The sequence below is a fragment of the Engystomops pustulosus genome, chromosome 1, assembly GCF_040894005.1.
Source record: "Engystomops pustulosus chromosome 1, aEngPut4.maternal, whole genome shotgun sequence".
In the NCBI taxonomy this organism is placed as follows: domain Eukaryota; kingdom Metazoa; phylum Chordata; class Amphibia; order Anura; family Leptodactylidae; genus Engystomops; species Engystomops pustulosus.
In genome coordinates, this window is record NC_092411.1 from 43,566,569 (window position 1) to 43,587,940 (window position 21,372).

At 42.3% G+C, this 21,372-nt stretch overlaps 1 long non-coding RNA gene across 4 annotated transcripts in view; it reads left to right on the plus strand.

The window, feature by feature from the left end:
* The window catches only part of LOC140120065 (uncharacterized), a 118,329-nt gene extending 100,369 nt beyond the window's left edge, over positions 1 to 17,960 (plus strand). The window contains exons 4-7 of one of the 4 annotated variants that reach the window (XR_011853495.1): positions 11,178 to 11,259; positions 11,350 to 11,617; positions 15,198 to 15,297; positions 17,226 to 17,960. This is a non-coding gene — a long non-coding RNA (uncharacterized lncRNA). The remainder of the gene's footprint in view (positions 1 to 11,177; positions 11,260 to 11,349; positions 11,618 to 15,197; positions 15,298 to 17,225) is intronic. The other 3 variants (XR_011853501.1, XR_011853507.1, XR_011853531.1) reach the window with 3 other exon arrangements.
* The last annotated feature ends 3,412 nt before the right edge of the window (positions 17,961 to 21,372 follow it).

A 21,372-nucleotide genomic window follows, 5' to 3' on the forward strand; every position in this document is an offset into this window, starting at 1 on the left:
AAATGTGCGTCCCACCGAGCACCATATCAGCTGCAAATGTGATTGACTTTCCAGCTTCTGCAGTCGTTTCCGTGTGATGATCATATAATAGGTACAATTTTATTTTTCTTGCAAATTTAATAGCTATCAGTATTAAGAATGTTTTCTCCTTACAGCACTGCTTTGAGGTCAATCTATTTTTTTTATAGAGGACAGATCCTATCATGTACAATATAATGACATTTTACTCTTGAAAAATATAGCCATCATTTTTTTCCCTTCCATATAACAAACAGATAAGTTCATTGCCAGTCAGTAAACTACATACCAGGAATTATTCTGCGGCTGAAAAGACGACATTAATGAGAATGTGATACTGGATGACTGAGAAATAATAGTCAGAATACAGATATTATGTAGCATAGGATAAGAAGAATTAAACACCTTTACTTCTAAAGAATCTGGGAAGGTTATGTATTATTCAACCTCCTACATAGGTCACAGATGCTGATTGATGATCACAAATGTCTTCCTTTGTAATATATGGAAAGATTTAGTTCGGCAGAGGAGAATACAATGCTTGTTAACAGCTCTCAGGTCAGGATCACAGGGAACGGATCAAGCCAGAGTAACCCCTTCTATGACTAGGTCATATAGATTGGAATTGTTACAATACCTCCAATGGCTTACACCTCTCATGGCTTCTCATTAACTTTAAAGAGGTGTCATCTCTTAAATTTTGTATTTCACCCCCAATGAAGGCAATGGACCTAATGAATAGTAACTACTTTCATTTGTACCGGCAATCCAGGACTGTTGGTTTGCTATGGTTCCCAGTCTGTGTGGTGTTGTAACTGGTAACGTAACTATATAGGACATTACAACATATTTATGCCCTAACACAAATATATATATATATATATATATATATATATATATATATATATATATATATACATATACAGGCAGTCCCCGGGTTACATACAAGATAGGGTCCGGAAGTTTGTTCTTAAGTTGAATTTGTATGTAAGTCGAAACTGTATATTTTATCATTGTAGATCCAGACAAAAAAATTTTTGGCACCAGTGACAATTGAAGTTTAAACATTTTTTGCTGTAATGGGACCAAGGATTATCAATAAAGCCTCATTACAGACACCTTACAGCTGATTATTGCAATCTGGGACTATAGTAAAGCATTCAGAAAGCTTCACCAGAGGTTAGAGGGGTCTGTCTTTAACTATGGGTTGTCTGTAAGTCGGGTGTCCTTAAGTAGGGGACCGCCTGTATACAGGGCCGGATCAAGGGTGGTGGGGGCCCCTGGGCGCAAACTGGTAAGGGCCCCTGGGCGCAAACTGGTGGGGGCCCTTCCAACAATGTTTTGGGAAGTATCTAGCCAGCCCCTGTGGTATACAGCCTGCCAGCCTCTGTATATAGCCTTTCAGCTCCTGTAGTATATAACCTGCCAGCCTCATTCAAAAACTGGTGGGGGCCCTTTAAAAGTGAAAGTGGTGGGAGCCCCTCCTTTAATCCGGCCCTGCCTGTATATATATATATGTAATATCCAAAAACATTGATATATTCTTCACAAAGAATTTGATTTAAAATTTCTGACTTAGTGACTATTAGAGATGAGCGAGCAATAAAATGCTCGGGTACTCGTTATTCGAGACGAACTTTTCCCGATGCTCGAGTGCTCGTTTCGAGTAACGAGCCCCATTGAAGTCAATGGGAGACTCGAGCATTTTTCAAGGGGACCAAGGCTCTGCACAGGGAAGCTTGGCCAAACACCTGGGAACCTCAGAAAAGGATGGAAACACCACGGAAATGGACAGGAAACAGCAGGGGCAGCATGCATGGATGCCTCTGAGGCTGCTTAAATGCACCATTATGCCAAAATTATGGGCAACAGCATGGCCATGACAGAGTGACAGAATGAAGCTAGATAGCATCTAAAACATCCAATATACTATAGGGGACGGCATGCAGAGGCAGGGGCAGCAGCGGAAGGCTAGAGAGTGGCATGGCGACATACCCTAAATGGACTCAGGCTTCAAACCAATGGGTAGCAGAGAGGAACCAAAGGAGGTGAGCAAGAAGCGCTCAAATAATATCGGTACATGATAAAAGTTTGCCAGTATATTTTGTGGATTACACAGCAGGGTGGCGACAAAGTTAACATGGAAGCCATGAAAACAATCCAAAATTCTGCCTGACACAGCTCGTTTGATAAGGGGACGATGTATGGAGGCAGTGAACTAGTAGTAGATTAAAGGTGCTGCAGTTAAAACTATGTTAGTTGTTTCTTGGCATGGAGCTGGCGCTCCGCTGCCAGGCAAGCTTTCGCCAATCCAAGCCCCTGTCTCTAGGCTACTCCCCAAACAGCACTTCTAAGAACCTTTCGGATAAGATCAAGTGTAGTAGCGTTCTTATAAGTTTGGGATATGGCGGGTGAGGGGAATGTAAACATCTGCGCAAGAAGCGCTGAAATAATATCCGTAAATGAAAAAAGTTTTCCAGTATATTTTGTGGCTTACACAGCAGGGTGGCGACAAAGTTAACAAGTTTGATGTGGAATGCCCTGCAATAGCTCTTGGGCGGTGTGCCTTTTATCACCTAGGCTCAGCAGTTTGAGCACCGCCTGCTGTCGCTTAGCGACGGCACTGCTGCTGTGCCTAGAGCTACCGACTGATGGCGCCATGCCCACGGATGGTAATTCGGAGGAGGAGGAGGTGGAGGAGGGGTGGGAGGATTTGGAGGTATAGTAGGCCTTTGAGACCTGGACCGAGGTAGGCCCCGCAATCCTCTGCGTCGGCAGTATATGACCAGCCCCAGGGTCAGACTCGGTCCCAGCCTGCACCAAGTTAAGTGTAGTAGCGTTCTTATAAGTTTGGGATATGGCGGGTGAGGGGAATGTAAACAGATGCGCAAGAAGCGCTGAAATAATATCCGTAAATGGTAAAAGTTTGCCAGTATATTTTGTGGATTACACAGCAGGGTGGCGACAAAGTTAACAAGTTTGTTGTGGAAGCCATGAAAACAACCCAAAATTCTGCCTGACACAGCACGTTTGATAAGGCGGGCATGTATGGAGGCAGTGAACTAGTAGTAGATTAAAGGTGCTGCAGTTAAAACTATGTTAGTTGGTTCTTGGCATGGAGCTGGCGCTCCGCTGCCAGGCGAGCTTTCGCCAATCCAAGCCCCTGTCTCTAGGCTACTCCCCAAACAGCACTTCTAAGAACCTTTTGTATAAGATCAAGTGTAGTAGCGTTCTTATAAGTTTGGGATATGGCGGGTGAGGGGAATGTAAACAGATGCGCAAGAAGCGCTGAAATAATATCCGTAAATGGTAAAAGTTTGCCAGTGTATTTTGTGGATAACACAGCAGGGTGGCGACAAAGTTAACAACTTTGATGTGGAATCCATGAAAACAACCCAAATTTCGGCCTGACAAACCTCGTTTGATAAAGGGACGATGTATGGAGGCAGCTATATGGACGACTCTTGGAGGTAGCAATGGAGACAACGTGTGGAGGCTGCTATGGAGACAATTCAATTTGGATAGTGCCTGTATGTGGCAGTCCAAAAAATTTTTCAAACCAGAGGAGCAGGTAGGTGGCCCTCCAGAAAAATGGAATAGATTGAGTGCCTGTATGTGGCAGTCCCAAAAATTGTTTAAAACAGAGGACCGGGTCGGTGGCCCTCCAGAAAAATTAAATACATAAAGTACTATAGCTAGAGCCAGTGGGCCCTGTCAAAAAATAGCCAGTTTCCTCTGCTTTACTGTACAAAGAGCAGGAGAAGGAGGAAAATGAGGAGGAGGAGGAGGAGTGGATAAATTATTCAGGTTGAGCTTCCTTCACCTGCTGGAGATTGGAAATTATGAGAAATCCAGGCTTTATTCATCTTAATAAGCGTCAGCCTGTCAGCGCTGTCAGTCGACAGGCGTGTACGCTTATCGGTGATGATGCCACCAGCTGCACTGAAAACCCGCTCGGACAAGACGCTAGCGGCAGGGCAGGCAAGAACCTCCAAGGCGTACAGCGCCAGTTCGTGCCACATGTCCAGCTTTGAAACCCAGTAGTTGTAGGGAGCTGTGTGATCATTTAGGACGATGGTATGGTCAGCTACGTACTCCCTCACCATCTTTCTGTAAAGATCAGCCCTACTCTGCCGAGACTGGGGACAGGTGACAGTGTCTTGCTGGGGTGACATAAAGCTGGCAAAAGCCTTGTAAAGCGTACCCTTGCCAGTGCTGGACAAGCTGCCTGCTCGCCTACTCTCCCTCCCTACTTGTCCCGCAGAACTACGCACTCTGCCGCTAGCGCTGTCAGAAGGGAAATACTGTTTCAGCTTGTGCACCAGGGCCTGCTGGTATTCATGCATTCTCACACTCCTTTCCTCTCCAGGGATGAGAGTGGAAAGATTTTGCTTGTACCGTGGGTCCAGGAGAGTGAACACCCAGTAATCGGTGCTGGAATAAATTCTTTGAACGCGAGGGTCACGGGATAGGCAGCCTAGCATGAAATCTGCCATATGCGCCAGAGTACCAACGCGTAAGAATTCGCTCCCCTCACTGGCCTGACTGTCCATTTCCTCCTCCTCCAACTCCTCCAATTCCTCTTCTTCTGCCCATACACGCTCAACAGTGAAGGACTCAACAATGGTCCCCTCTTGTGTCTCGCCAACATTCTCCTCCTCTTCCTCCTCATCCTCCTCCACCTCCACCTCCTCCGATATGCGCTGAGAAACAGACCTAAGGGTGCTTTGGCTATCAACAAGGGAATCTTCTTCCCCCGTCTCTTGTGACGAGCGCAAAGCTTCCGACTTCATGCTGACCAGAGAGTTTTTCAACAGGCCAAGCAGCGGGATGGTGAGGCTAATGATGGCGGCATCGCCACTGACCATCTGTGTTGACTCCTCAAAGTTACTCAGCACCTGACAGATATCAGACATCCACGTCCACTCCTCATTGTAGACTTGAGGAAGCTGACTGACCTGACTACCAGTTCTGGTGGAAGTTGACATCTGGCAGTCTACAATCGCTCGGCGCTGCTGGTAAACTCTGGATAACATGGTCAGTGTTGAATGCCACCTCGTGGGCACGTCGCACAACAGTCGGTGAGCGGGCAGTTGGAGGCGGCGCTGCGCTGCCCTGAGAGTGGCAGCATCTGTGCTGGACTTCCTGAAATGCGCACAGATGCGGCGCACCTTCGTGAGCAAATCAGACAGATTGGGGTATGTCTTGAGGAAACGCTGAACTATCAGATTTAACACATGGGCCAGGCATGGCACATGTGTCAGTCTGCCGAGTTGCAGAGCCGCCACCAGGTTACGGCCGTTGTCACACACAACCATGCCTGGCTTCAGGTTCAGCGGTGCCAGCCACAGATCAGTCTGCGCCGTGATGCCCTGTAATAGTTCTTGGGCGGTGTGCCTTTTATCGCCTAGGCTCAGCAGTTTGAGCACCGCCTGCTGTCGCTTAGCGACGGCACTGCTGCTGTGCCTAGAGCTACCGACTGATGGCGCCATGCCCACGGATGGTCGTTCGGAGGAGGAGGTGGAGGAGGGGTGGGAGGAGGAGGAGGCATAGTAGGCCTGAAACACCTGGACCGAGGTAGGCCCCGCAATCCTCGGCGTCGGCAGTATATGACCAGCCGCAGGGTCAGACTCGGTCCCAGCCTCCACCAAGTTAACCCAATGTGCCGTCAGCGATATATAGTGGTCCTGCCCGGCAGCACTCGTCCACGTGTCCGTGGTCAGGTGGACCTTGTCAGAAACGGCGTTGGTCAGGGCACGGATTATGTTGTCTGACACGTGCTGGTGCAGGGCTGGGACGGCACATCGGGAAAAGTAGTGGCGGCTGGGGACCGAATACCGAGGAGCGGCCGCCGCCATGAGGCTGCGAAAGGCCTCGGTCTCTACTAGCCTATAGGGCAGCATCTCCAGGCTTAGCAATCTGGAGATGTGCACATTAAGGGCTTGGGCGTGCGGGTGGGTTGCACTATATTTGCGTTTCCGCTCCAGCGTCTGGGGTATGGAGAGCTGAACGCTGGTGGATGCTGTGGAGGATCGTGGAGGCGACGATGGGGTTTTTGTGGCAGGGTCCTGGGCAGGGGGCTGACACAGGGGAAGGAGCAGTGGTGTGCACGGCCGGAGGTGAACGCGCTTGTTGCCACTGAGTGGGGTGTTTAGCATTCATATGCCTGCGCATACTGGTGGTAGTTAAGCTATTAGTGGTGGAACCCCTGCTGATCCTGGTTTGGCAAATGTGGCACACCACAGTCCGTCGGTCATCCGGTGTTTCCTTAAAGAACCTCCAGACTTCTGAAAATCTAGCCCTCGCCGCAGGAGCCCTCGCCACGGGAGCTTCACTAGTTGACACATTTGGCGCTGATGCACCAGCTCTGGCCCTGCCTCTCCGTCTGGCCCCACCACTGCCTCTTCCAACCTGTTCTGGTCGAGGACTCTCCTCCGTCTCAGAAGCACTGTGTTCACCCGGCCTCTCAACCCAGCTTGGGTCTGTCACCTCATCATCCTCCGATCCCTCAGTCTGCTCCCCCCTCGGACTTCCTGCCCTGACAACAACTTCCCCACTGTCTGACAACCGTGTCTCCTCATCGTCGGACACCTCTTTACACACTTCTTCCAGTACGTCAACAAGGTCATCATCACCCACAGACTGCGACTGGTGGAAAACCTGGGCATCGGAAAATTGCTCATCAGCAACCGGACAAGTGGTTTGTGACTGTGGGAAGGGTCCAGAAAACAGTTCCTCAGAGTATGCCGGTTCAAATGGCAAATTTTGCTGGGAGGGGGCAGACTGGGGGGGGAGGAGGCTGAGGTGCAGGAGCTGGAGGAGTGCCGATTTCGGTGACATGGGTGGACTGCGTGGAAGACTGACTGGTGGACAAATTGCTCGAAGCATTGTCGGCAATCCACGACATCACCTGTTCGCACTGTTCTGGCCTCAACAGTGCTCTACCACGAGTCCCAGTAACTTCAGACATGAACCTAGGGAGTGTAGCTCTGCGGCGTTCCCCTGCTCCCTCATAAGCAGGTGGTGTCTCACCCCGCCCAGGACCACGGCCTCTGACCCCTGCAGTAGTTGGACGCCCACGTCCCCGCCCTCGTCCTCTACCCCTAGCCCTCGGGTTAAACATTTTGAAAATGAGAGTTATAACTTTTTTTTTTTTTTTAAACTTTTTTTTGTTTTTTTTTGTTTTTTTGTGTTTTTTAGTTTTTAAAACCAAACGATGCTATCCTATTGCTATGGCTATTTTCTAGCCAAGTATGAAAGCACACTGCTATGCCAGATGAGATGACGCTGAGTAATGAAAAAAATAAAGGTAAAATAAAAAAGGAAATGGCAGACTGTGCCTAATTGAAATACAACCCCGGGCCCTAATAAATTTTCCCACTTCGGTCTTTGCGATGGATATGTGCGTCACTAAGCGCAAAACACAGTGGTCGCAAGTCTCACTACAAATTGCTCACAATTTGCTAGTAGATGCACTGCAGCAACTACAGCCACCAGCAGATCAACCAGAAATCAAATATATATAACGCTACTGTAGGCGTAAGTAAGACGTTTGGATTCTCCTATGGCTATTTTCTAGCCAAGTATTAAAGCACACTACTATGCCAGATGAGATGACGCTGAGTAATGAAAAAAATAAAGGTAAAATAAAAAAGGAAATGGCAGACTGTGCCTAATTGAAATACAACCCCGGGCCCTAATAAATTTTCCCACTTCGGTCTTTGCGATGGATATGTGCGTCACTAAGCGCAAAACACAGTGGTCGCAAGTCTCACTACAAATTGCTCACAATTTGCTAGTAGATGCACTGCAGCAACTACAGCCACCAGCAGATCAACCAGAAATCAAATATATATAACGCTACTGTAGGCGTAAGTAAGACGTTTGGATTCTCCTATGGCTATTTTCTAGCCAAGTATTAAAGCACACTACTATGCCAAATGAGATGACGCTGAGTAATGAAAAAAATAAAGGTAAAATAAAAAAGGAAATGGCAGACTGTGCCTAATTGAAATACAACCCCGGGCCCTAATAAATTTTCCCACTTCGGTCTTTGCGATGGATATGTGCGTCACTAAGCGCAAAACACAGTGGTCGCAAGTCTCACTACAAATTGCTCACAATTTGCTAGTAGATGCACTGCAGCAACTACAGCCACCAGCAGATCAACCAGAAATCAAATATATATAACGCTACTGTAGGCGTAAGTAAGACGTTTGGATTCTCCTATGGCTATTTTCTAGCCAAGTATTAAAGCACACTACTATGCCAGATGAGATGACGCTGAGTAATGAAAAAAATAAAGGTAAAATAAAAAAGGAAATGGCAGACTGTGCCTAATTGAAATACAACCCCGGGCCCTAATAAATTTTCCCACTTCGGTCTTTGCGATGGATATGTGCGTCACTAAGCGCAAAACACAGTGGTCGCAAGTCTCACTACAAATTGCTCACAATTTGCTAGTAGATGCACTGCAGCAACTACAGCCACCAGCAGATCAACCAGAAATCAAATATATATAACGCTACTGTAGGCGTAAGTAAGACGTTTGGATTCTCCTATGGCTATTTTCTAGCCAAGTATTAAAGCACACTACTATGCCAGATGAGATGACGCTGAGTAATGAAAAAAATAAAGGTAAAATAAAAAAGGAAATGGCAGACTGTGCCTAATTGAAATACAACCCCGGGCCCTAATAAATTTTCCCACTTCGGTCTTTGCGATGGATATGTGCGTCACTAAGCGCAAAACACAGTGGTCGCAAGTCTCACTACAAATTGCTCACAATTTGCTAGTAGATGCACTGCAGCAACTACAGCCACCAGCAGATCAACCAGAAATCAAATATATATAACGCTACTGTAGGCGTAAGTAAGACGTTTGGATTCTCCTATGGCTATTTTCTAGCCAAGTATTAAAGCACACTACTATGCCAGATGAGATGACGCTGAGTAATGAAAAAAATAAAGGTAAAATAAAAAAGGAAATGGCAGACTGTGCCTAATTGAAATACAACCCCGGGCCCTAATAAATTTTCCCACTTCGGTCTTTGCGATGGATATGTGCGTCACTAAGCGCAAAACACAGTGGTCGCAAGTCTCACTACAAATTGCTCACAATTTGCTAGTAGATGCACTGCAGCAACTACAGCCACCAGCAGATCAACCAGAAATCAAATATATATAACGCTACTGTAGGCGTAAGTAAGACGTTTGGATTCTCCTATGGATATTTTCTAGCCAAATATGAAAGCACACTACTATGCAAGATGAGATGACACTAAGTTATTAAAAAAATAAACCTAAAATAAAAAGAAACTGGCAGACTGTGCCTAATTGAAATCAAACCCCTAATAAATTTTCCCACTTTGGTGTTTGAGGTGGATATGTGTGTCACTAAGAGCTAAACACAACGGTAGCAAGTCCCCCTGCTAATTCCTCACAATATGGTACTAGCTGCAAATAAAAAAAAAAAAATGTATAACGTTATTGTAGCCCTAAGAAGGGCTGTTGGGTTCTTGTTGGAGAATCACTCCTGCCTAACAGTAAGATAATAGAACAGCCTAACGCTTTCCCTGACCAGCAGCAGCTCTCTCCCTAGCGGCATCCAGACAGAGAATGATCCGAGCAGCGCGGGCAGCGGCTAGTCTATCCCAGGGTCACCTGATCTGTCCAGCCAACCACTGCTATCTACGTGTAAGGGTACCACGTCATGCTGGGTGGAGTGCAGAGTCTCCTGGCTTGTGATTGGCTCTGTTTCTGGCCGCCAAAAAGCAAAACGGCGGGAGCTGCCATTTTCTCGAGCGTTACGAGTACACTAATGCTCGATCGAGCATCAAGCTCGGACGAGTATGTTCGCTCATCTCTAGTGACTATGCATAGAAAGAAATTTTTCCACTAAACAAGTTAGGCCCTATCCTGTGGTGGATAGGGCCTAACTTGCTGATCAGTCAGTGGGGGTCTCAGTGATGGGACTCCAACTGATCACAAGAAAAGGGGTCTCACGTACCCCATTTTGACCCCACGATACTCCCCGAAATGACCCCATGCATGGTCAAACTGCCCCGTTCAGGTCTATGGAGACCCCACCGATTAGGCCCTATCCTATGGTGATCAATATCTGAATGGTTGTGATTTGACCCCTGTACAACCACCAATGAGCTAATTTTGGTTGTCTTCAGCATCAGAACCAACACAGAGAACAGAGATTCTGCCATACGAGAAGCTTGGCTTGTAATACATTAGACTTAATCAGTTGCTGCACTATGATGAGATGTGTCACATTTGATAAGATTTGGTACCTTATAAGAAATGTGGCTCACCTCGGAAACCAGAAATGGAAATATATATACCACACAAGATTCCTTTGTTGACTTACAGCGGTCTGGGAAGTGTTTTTACCTATCTGGTACATTCAATTACATTACATTAAAATATTCTTATGTCAATTGTGTGTGATGCATCTCTACAAAATAAGAAATAATATATTTGGAAATAAAAAGCTGATAATTAGCATATGAATGTGTGTCCAATCCCCTTCAATATCCCCTTCAATATGGAAGTCTCCCGAAATATATGGAGGAAGCTACCATATATACTCAAGTATAAGCCTAGTTTTTCAGCACAAAAAATGTGCTGAAACCCCAAACTCGGCTTATACTCGAGTAAAAAATATATCAAAACTCACCTTTCCGGCTTCCCCCATGCTGGCTATATACTGGGGCAGGGGGCTGGCTGTATACTGTGGCAGGGGGCTGGGTATATACTAGGGGATGTGGGTTGGCAGGCTATATACTGGGGGGGCAGGTGCTGGCTATATACTATGCGGTAGGGTCCGGCAGGCTATATACTGGGGAGGCTGTGACCAATGCATTTCCCACTCTCTGCTTATGCTCGAGTCAATAGGTTTTCCCAGGTTTTTGTGGTAAAATTAGGGGCCTCGGCTTATACTTGGGTCGGCTTATACTCAAGTATATAAGGCATTTATATCAAATGAAACCAAAATTTTACTCACAAAGGAAAAAACCTATGTCTGGGGTTAAACTTATCTCATTACCCCATGAACAGCTTTCAGCATTAGGGATTGTGAAACTATTGTGATTGTGAATCCTTTATGTCTAAAGAATAAATGATATTCTTCGGATGTTTACTTTCCAACAGGACAATGACCCAAACCATACGGCTAAAGCAACATTCGAGTGGTCTGGCCTTTTCATAGCCGGGATTCTATTGAGAATCTTTGGTAAGACTTGAAGATTACTGTTCACCAGCAGAAACCATCTAACTTGAAGAAACTGGAGTAATAATAATAATAATTCATTTATTTATACAGATTACGTGGCGCTGCAGAGAGTTTGCCAAATCAGTCCCTGTCCCTAATAGGGCTAACAATCTAATCAATCTAGCACTATGTTTTGGAGTGTGGGAGGAAACCAGAGGACCCGGAGGAAACCCACACAAACACGGAGAGAAGATAAAAATTCTGCAGAGTTGACCTAGATGAGACTTGAACCTAGGACCCTAGTGATGCAAAGCTGTAGTTCTAACCACTGAGCCACCATGCTGGCCATGCTGAGTACCTTGAGGAATGAGCAAAAAACGTAATAATTATAATAATAATAGTCTTTATTTATATAGCTCCATCATATTTCATAGCGCTTTACAGATTCTGGGGGACATATAGAAATATGATATATACAAATAACATAAGCCATTACACAGTAATAACAGTCATATAACTTAAGTGGCAAGATGTAGTAAGATAATAGAAACTATCCAAAGCAACTTTCAATAGTAAATGCCAGCAAAGTTCTACAAAGTACAGGCAGTACATACAAGATTCTGCAGGTTTGTTCTTAAGTTGAATTTGCATGTAAGTCGAAACTGTATATTTTATCATTGTAACTCCAGCCACAATTTCATTGGTCTCTGTGACAAATGGATTTTAAAAATGTTGGGTTGTCATAAGAGATTCATTGCAGACACTTTAATAACTGTTACAGCTGTTCATTAAGGCTAAATTACAGTAAATTACCAACATTTAGAGGTCCGTTTGTAACTAGGGGTCATCTGTAAGTTGGATGTTCTCAAGTAGGCACCAACTGTACTGACTTTAGGGGATAAACAGACACACTGAAGTTTTTAGTAATTTTGATCCATATTTGTTGTTTGCTTCAAGAAAAGTAAATATTCATGTTTTTAACAGGTTTATTGTAATTATACAATCCCTCAAAAAATCCAATTTACTTCCATATTGTGAGATTGTAAAACACAGAAAATGACGAGGGGGTGAATACTTTTGCAAGCCACTGAACTATAACTTTTTATGCTAATTGAGCTGTGTGGGGACTTGCTTTTGTGTTTTACATGAAAACGTCAATTTAGGCACTTTTTTTTTTTAAACTGTGTTCTACATGTTGGATATTTGGATTGCCCATAACAAAATGTGCAGGTTTTAATATTTCTAAAAGTTTATAACATTTGGGTTTGTGCAAAATAAACAGCTCCCCATCGAAACCACTTTGATATTGTGCCATACGGATATAGAAAGTATCAGTTATTCTGGTCATGTGTGGTGTAGCTGGGACAGGCTGGGAAAGGTGGAGCATCAGAAAAAGACCCCTCAATGACTCTTAAAACACATTTTGTGATAAAATCTGACCATACATATGTGTACACCAAGACACAAAGAATAGACATTGGAAAAGTTATATATAGATGCATAAATCTCATATTTAACTTTCAAGTTCAGTTTTCCAAAAAAATGTTCGAGTCTCCGACTTCATAAACCTATTTTAATGACTCCAATAAACAGACCACCTTGAGCTAAGAAAATGGAATAGATAAAATGCATTTTGTCTTCTAGTTAAACTCCACTGCCCTCTACAGTCAGCCTCCGCACTCTCGACACGGGGGAATTACAGACATGTTTTGCTTGCACAATTTGGTTTGGGAGATACAGACTATGATTAATTAATGCACTAGACACACAGACAAGCTGATTAATTAAACTCATCTTAAAACTTTGGCTGTACCTTGGACACATTACATTACATGAAATAAAGATATTAATCACTGGCCAGAAAAGTGTATTGGAACAAAAGCAAATTAGCTTAAAACACTGGCAACACGGGTCTTTTGTTATGTTATCAAGGGTTTGGGAAGTTGTACCCAGGTCAGTGGAGAAACATTTAGATTTCATGTACGGTAAGCAGCACATTGTATCACTGAGATGCATTGTGCATTGAAATAAAACCAGAAGCCAATGATACACAGATGCAGCATCACTACAAACAGAAAGAGGCTGCATGAGGGTGTATAGAGCAATGCAAACAGCCAGGGGGTCTTTTCAAACCATAAGAGTGGGTACTGGTCTGATCTTTTATCCAAAGGATAGGTCAATTATTTGAAAGGGGATAGCTACATTAACATCACTTATCCAAATGTACAAATTACAGCTAAATGATCCAATATAATATTAATAATAATTCTTTATTTAATATAGCGCATACAGATTTCGCAGTGCTGTATAGAGCTTGCCGAATCCGTCCCTGATATAAAGTTATTACAAGTACCTAATGAATGAACAACCCCCCAGTGCACACAAACACTGAGCAACACCAAGCTCTTTAGTAGAGACAGGTGGAAAGGCATGTGACCAAATCTGCCAATCAGCAACTACGCTATTAAATAACCCTGCGCATGCGCTCGTCTCCACTGTTATGTCACTAAATGGAGGTTGATGATGGATGTGTCAGATCATGTTACCCTCCATCAATAGGCTATACTCAGCATGGGGTAGCTCTACTTAGCAGGGGACATAGGCTATGATTAGAGATGGACAGACCCAATGGTTAGGTTTGGCGTTCAGGTAAAGCACCCTGACCCGGACATAGTGCTGGATTGGCGGCCGCACAGCCATTCCACAAAGTTAGTGCCCCTAGCAACTAAGCATGGCTTTGATTGAACAGAGGGACTCCCTTACCAATTATAGCCATGGCTAGTTGCACGTGGTGTCAATTTGCCAGATTGGCTTTTTGGCCACCAATCCAGCAGTACGTCCTGGTCAGGCAGCCAAACGACAAACTCTACCACCGGGTCTGTTTATCTCTAGCGTTGATAAATATATTTTGGCAACCGAGGACAACCCTGACGTGTAACTTGGGTCAAATGAAAGGGATCTGATATCTCGCCATCTATCTTAATTCTCACTTTATAAATCTATTCCCTAGCCCAAAGCTACCAAGAACTTCCTAGAGGAAGATCCACTCCACCCTGCATATGCAGATATAAACAGCAAATTTAACCTAAAGAAACATCAGTGTATGGTAAACATGGAGAGGAACATTAAATACCAATTCTAAAACCTTATTATGTAAAAATCTAGGTGGTACCTAATCCCAACAGTAGTATAAATGCTGGGAAGGGTGTGATATCCCTGGATATCCTAAGGAAGCCTCTTCATGGGAACAGGGGTTAAATGAATTATTAAAATGTGTTTAAGCAAAATTGAACTAGGTTCAGTCCTATGCTTTCAAAAATTTTTCCAGGCTATATCCATATAGAGAATATTTGGGTTATAAATAGAATCCGTGCCCTCATTAGAGCTCACATAGCCAAGAACTAGAGGCAGCAATCCTCCTGGACTTAGATCTGGTAGGGTAAATGGAAGAATGGTATCTTAATACATACCTCTTAAATAACCTAATAGCAATAGATGGGTACTTCATTCAATTGATTGCTGTTGTATTGTGGTTTCTAATAGATACCTTCAAAACTTTGTCATTTTTCTAAAGAAAAAAAAGCTAAATTTCAAACTAAAATTAAAAGGTGCTCATAATATAATATACTGGAGGGATTATTTTGCATATTATACATGTGGCTGTATAACAATCCGCCTATAATCACATACTAGGTGATAGATCAGATACTGTGGAGGAGATTTATCAGAAGTGTCTGAGAACAAAACTGTTCTAGGTTCCCCTAACAACCAATCAGAGCTCAGCTTTCATTTTCAACAGCTGTTTATAAAATTTAACTGAGCTCTGATTGGTTTCCATGGGCAACTAGAACAGTTTTACCTCAGACACTTCTGAAAAATCCTCTCCTGTGTTTTTTATGTTAACCAATCATTTAATTTTTTATAAATATGGTTATTTTTTATTGATCACCTACACTTAGGATAGATGATCTATGTCATACAGGTAGGGGTCCAAGATTGAGTTCCCCTGCCAATCCACTGGGATCTGTGAGAAATCAGGAGGATGCAAACAACAATAGGGTAAGTGATTATTGACTTTATTGATTAAAACGCTTCACAAAGGCACATATTAATGTATGGGCAGGGAAATCTATATATCTGGCAATTATCTTTAACAAAACATAGAGGTGAATAAAAACCACAGCAGAACAGCCAGACTCAAACTGCAGCAAAGAAACTGAATTTGTTCAATTTTAAAGTTGTATGAATACATTTGCTGTGGAATGTAATGATCTTCCATGAAAAAAAAGCTATAACATTGCATAGAATTAAAGCAGTATTCCCACTATGACAAGATTCTTAAATATCACATTCTGTAATTCAATGTTTATAACAAAAATACAGCATTTCACAGATATAATTGCAATCTGTCTCTATCAGTCCTGGTGTATACAATTTCAGTTGCCCGGAATCCGACCATAAAACTTCTGATTTTTCAGGCAGGGCAGATTATTCTCATGAATAGCTTCTCTTGTCTGCTTCTCCTCTCTGCCTCCAGCTCCTCCTCCATTACAAGACCAGGTCACACACAGACACTTCCTGCTGGCAAGCAGGAGTGTAAAGAGACTTACTCTACAAGCTATAGATAATATAAGGTCTTTATTCAGGAGGCACATGTGTGTGCTATAGCTCAGATGTAGAAAAGCTGAAACATTTTGTTATAGCTCAGAAATAGCAGAGCTGACGTGTATCATTGTGTGTTATATACATCTCATACATCTCATCATCTCTTATCTCTGATCTGTCTTATCTCTCTATCTATGGGTCAGATAATAGTAGAATGGTCAGAAGCTAAATAAAAGGGAAGATAAACCATAGACGCTAATAATGTAAGTATATTGTCAACACACAGCATATCTTAGCACAGAGGGATCAGGTTAGAGAGTCCTTACCCACATTCTGGAATTTTACACTGACCACCACTGAGTGAAAAGGTCCTAAAACAGCAATAAAACTGAGTAAAATTGTAAAGTAAGAGGTTAAAAATTATCTTGTTATATATTATCTATTATATTCTGTAACCATCACTATGGGATTTGAATTTGAAAACTTTCTCAAAGCCCTTTAAAGGGATTTTCTGACCAGAAAGTAATTTTGATAACATATCTTTTAGGAGACCTATCACCAGAGGGCCATTTTTAGTAGTACCCAGGTTCCCACACAATTAAAGCGCAATGAAAAAGAGTTTTTTTTTTTAAATCTCTGACATTTATGATTTTGACTAGAAATTAGATAAAACTTTACCATGCTTCCTTCCAGCTTTCATCCTTGAGTCTCCGGGCCATGTGGTAAAAGGAGCAGAGTCCCGCCTCAGTTTGTGGCAAAATTAGGTGCCTCGGCTTACACTTGGGACGGGTTAAAATTGAGTATATATGGCAAGCTTGTTCAACTGTTCGATTACATAAAGGTGTCTCGTTACTGAGGTGCCACACAGGAAACATGTGGTTGGGGGTGGCTGTAAAATAATAAATTCTCACTGTACTTGACTATGACAGGAAACACTAGGATAGGTTGTTCAGTCAAATTACCATGTAGAGTATTAACTCATCTGTCAGTGATTTCCACAGCTATATTGCCTACTGTTTGGACTCTATATGGTGCTATTTAAAAAGTAAGTGGACTTGACTTCCTGTTTTTTACTTCTTATTTTATTTTTTTGCTGACTATTTAATACTTAAAGGGGATTTTTAGGGAATATCCATATGGTGGTGGTTATTTTAGAACTATCCACAGACTAACCTGCATATTTGCTGTATGCATACACTATCCACCAAACCTTTCACTTTTGCTAAAAGGAACATTTTAACTGTAAAATGTGATAACTGGTATCTCAGCTGCCATATATTAAGTCAATGTTAAACATACTCTGCAGAATACATGAATTTTGTCAGAAGTGAATGACTGCCTATGCTCCTTAAGTACATTTACCATCTCTATTTGTTTTCCAGAATACAAGCTAAAAGGGCTCCCTGCTAATTTTGATATTTTGATGGTCTGTTGGAAAATATTGTGTTACAAAAAGACCTGCCACATCACGACTTATTAAGAATTGGATCACTTACACTTATTTGATCAAAACCTTCGCGTCAAAACAAGGCATATTTATGTTATAGCCCTCATGAATATGTTATATGGCCAATTACTTTCAATAAAAACATCTAATTAAGTTCCAACTAATTTTCAAATTGAAAGAGAACATTTTCTGCTCCCGTAATTACTAAGCAGCGCTCAGTCATTGCAAAAAAAAGATCCATTGAGACTTGATTTCGTAGCTGCTAATGATAATTCATTTGGATTGTCTTTAATTGCATAGCATATGAGGAGGAATTCAATGTGTTTATTTAAATGTAAATAAAGGTGTAGTGCTACTTACCCGGCATCCTGGTGAGCGGAAAGACGCCTTTTGCCAAATATCACTTCATATTCTGATGTTTGATACTCTAAAGTGCTTTCCACTTATGCATAATTGCATGAAAAGTAAAAAATTGACATTTATAACACTAGACTCTTTTATAGCAACATACATCACAGGCAAATCTACGTGCAGACTCCTTATATTATTATAGAACATATACAATAATTAAAGTATGCAAAGTAACCTTAGTCAGCAGGTTTTATATATAACTTCTAATTCTATTATTTATATTATGCTAATTAAGGATAATGAATTAAGTGCTAAATACTAACCTAATTGAAAGGCAGATCTGCCGCTTTTAAAAAATCTGCTATAGGGCCCATTAAGATGGTCATATTCAAACGGGACACAGTCTGAGGGAGAGTTACTAAAACTGTCTCAAAGTAAGGTTCTCTAGCCCCAATATTAAAAAATGGGTGGTTGGGTGTTTTGGATGTGGTGTTGCTTACTGATAGTGTTGAGCAGACCCATACACAGAGGGTTTAGCACCCACAACCCCGTAGCTGAATGTCAACCTGTTTTTGTTGATTGAGAAGCCAACTGACTTTCAGACGATTGGCAACAAGTCTTATTCGCATCATGCAGTAATACCTTACAGGACCAGTCTTAGTACTATTTGCATCATACAGTGGTGTTACCTTATAGTATAGTAGCTTTATAGAGGCCAGCAATTTTGCAGCAATTTTCTCCATTGTTTGGGGAAAAGAAATCTGAACATTTCCCTCGGATGGTGTGGACAGGCTTGGTGATGTGATGGTGTCACATCCTCTTTTTCTGGAAGACATGTGGCCTCACTCAGGAGGCTTAGACACCAAATCTGCAGAGGAAGCTTCAGGTGTTTCCATGCTTTTTTGGTGTGTCATCCAGTTCATCCAGTGTGTCAGTTAGGTTCCTGATAGTGGGTTCGCCCTTATCAGGGCGGCTTATCTGCTTTAGACAGGGCCTTAGCCCGCAGGGACGTTGCAGGGTGAGTTCGCTACCACTTACCTAGTCTGACAGCTAGCGCCAAGCCTGGTTGTGGTTGCGTGGTTTGCTGGACAGGTGCTGACAGCTGTGTGTTCAGTGCGTAGGAAAAGGGGGTGGTCGAAAACAACATTGTAGCTTTAGGCTGCCCGATGAGCCAATTGACCCATCTGCATCTTCTGCAGGCTACCTAGATCTTTGTGATCACCACCAGTGAATTACAATAAATGTAGATCCATGTTGGGTCTAGGACATCATGATCACCACTGAGAGCTTCTCTCACCAAGCCCTCACCGCTACCTTTCTTGTCAGTCTTCACAATGCAGAAAGCTGCAGAAGTACTTTGGTCAAAGTGGGTTAAAGTTCCCTAAGAGGTCTGCAAAATAGTAAAAAAAAAAATAGTGAAAAAGTAAAGATTTTTGAAGGTGGGCAGTGAAAAATGAAAACTCAAAAACAAAAAAGAGCCTGGTATTTACTTTAAAAAATATTTTTCTATCAAACATGATAATATTTTTTTAATACAAGAATGTATCATTAACCAATGTATCATTTTTTTAAAAAATAACTGCTTCAAAGTAAATAATTATACTGTATGGCAGTGGTGAACTGGAAGATCCATTATTGGTGGTTGCAACCTCAAAGTATTTTCAAACTTCTCCCAGGGACTCAGATAAGTGATATAACATCTATATGCAGAAGAAAAAAATTGACTTTACATATCATCTTAGAAAACAAATATTGCCTTCCAGACTGAGAGAGAAAAATATTTGCAAGCCAAAATTCTTTACGTGAGATGCATATTCCTGAGCTACAACATCATGAGATAGGAAAACACATTTAGTCTGTGGTTTCCAAAAACGAACTGAAAATTGACCATTATAGATCATTAATTGCTCAATGAACATCTTATGAAACATTATAAGTTTTTATTTAAAATGTTCCTTCCTCGTTGTGTGGCATTAAAGAAAACAACTGTGAAGCCTGGGGTAATGAGTGCAGTACTTTGTAAATTACAGTCGCTGATGTGAATAATGTGAGATTCCAGTGCAGTAAACAGCATTAGAGGTTAGTAAATCTTCCATGTAAAAGGATTTCCCAAGGTGGCCATCTTAGGATATTCTATGATGACTTATAAGGAGAATTAGTTATTTGGTATAGAACGTTCTCTAACTACACAATCGTAATTTGCTTTCCACAAATATTTTCACAAACAATAGTTTAACTGGAAACTATTAAGAAATGTTTCAAGCTGTTTCTTTCTGGAATCAGAATGTATGTTTCCCCTCGCTCTTTGTTTCTGTATCATTAAAATATCATTGGAGTGAAGCTTTGCCGGTCTTCTAAATAACATTACTTTGGAATGTATAATAGTTATAATATGTGTTATTTTCTCTATCTGACATGGAATCAGAATAAAAATTATTTATTTTTGCCCAAGTGCCAGAAAAACGAGGGAGGGAGAATTATTAAGGCATTTTTGTTACTTTTTGCAAAGTCAGAAGTTTGCGCACAGTATATTATATTCATATTTGATACCATTGTCCTTAAAGGAAACCTACCACCATGTATCTACCTATTTAGGTAGATCCGGTAGCAGGTTCCTCTAATGTATAGTAGTATATCCCTTGTTAGGGCTAATTCTTTTGTGGCCCAGAACTTTTATAAATGTTAATTCCCCCAATATGCAAACTTCCTAAAGAGGCTACTGGAGCGTGGAGTAGCCGGAGCTGCGACTACACGGTGCGGCTAATCCACGCCCCAGTAACCTCTTGCGTTCCTCCTACCAATGCATCTTCAGCGCGCAACTATGAGGAGCTGCACCCACTTGTCTGAGAACCTGGGTTCGTTTCAGTCTTGGCTCTAAAGCCAGAGCTACTGCGCATGTGCAGAACCCAGCTTCAAAGGCAAGTGTGCACAGCACCTTGTAGTTGCGCGCTGAAGATGCATTGGTAGGTGGAACGCAAGAGGCTACTGGGGCGTGGAGTAGCCGTGCCGTATAGCCTCAGATCCGGCTACTCCACGCCCCGGTAGCCTCTTTAGGAAATTTGCATATTGGGGGAATTAAAAGTTCTAAAAGCTCTGGGCCATGAAAGTATTAGCCCTAAAAAGGGCTATACTACTATAGAGGAACCTGCCACCAGATCTACCTTAATAGGTAATGGTGGTAGGATTCCTTTAAACTGTATGAATTGGGTGAAACATTTTGCATATCCTTTTCTCACAAAAGTTGATAGGAATTTGGCCCATTCCTCCTGAAAGAACTGGTGTAAATGAGCCATGTTTGTAGACCTTTGCTTGCACTTGTCTTGCTTTACCCATAAATATTCAATAGGGGGACTTATATCATAGTTTTTTTTTCTCTTTGTTGTATAATTGAGACATTTGGAAGGTCTTTTTTGCGTTGCTTACCTCTGTAACATAGCAGCAGCTCATTTGTCGGCTTGGTGAACCCACTACGCATGTTGGCACAGTGTGAACTGATTTATACCAATCCAGACAAAACATACATCTGTAAGGATTTTTTATTTTTATACCATGTATTTATGGTGTAGTTACTGGAAAAAAAAAGTTATTGCATTTGAAGAAGGAAAATAAAGTGTTGCGTAGATACTAAGTGTCTGCGGCACACCCACAATCAACAATGTTATATTGGTCACCTATCCTAAATAAAGATGCTCAATAAGTAAATGCCAGATTCAATATTTTTATTATGTATT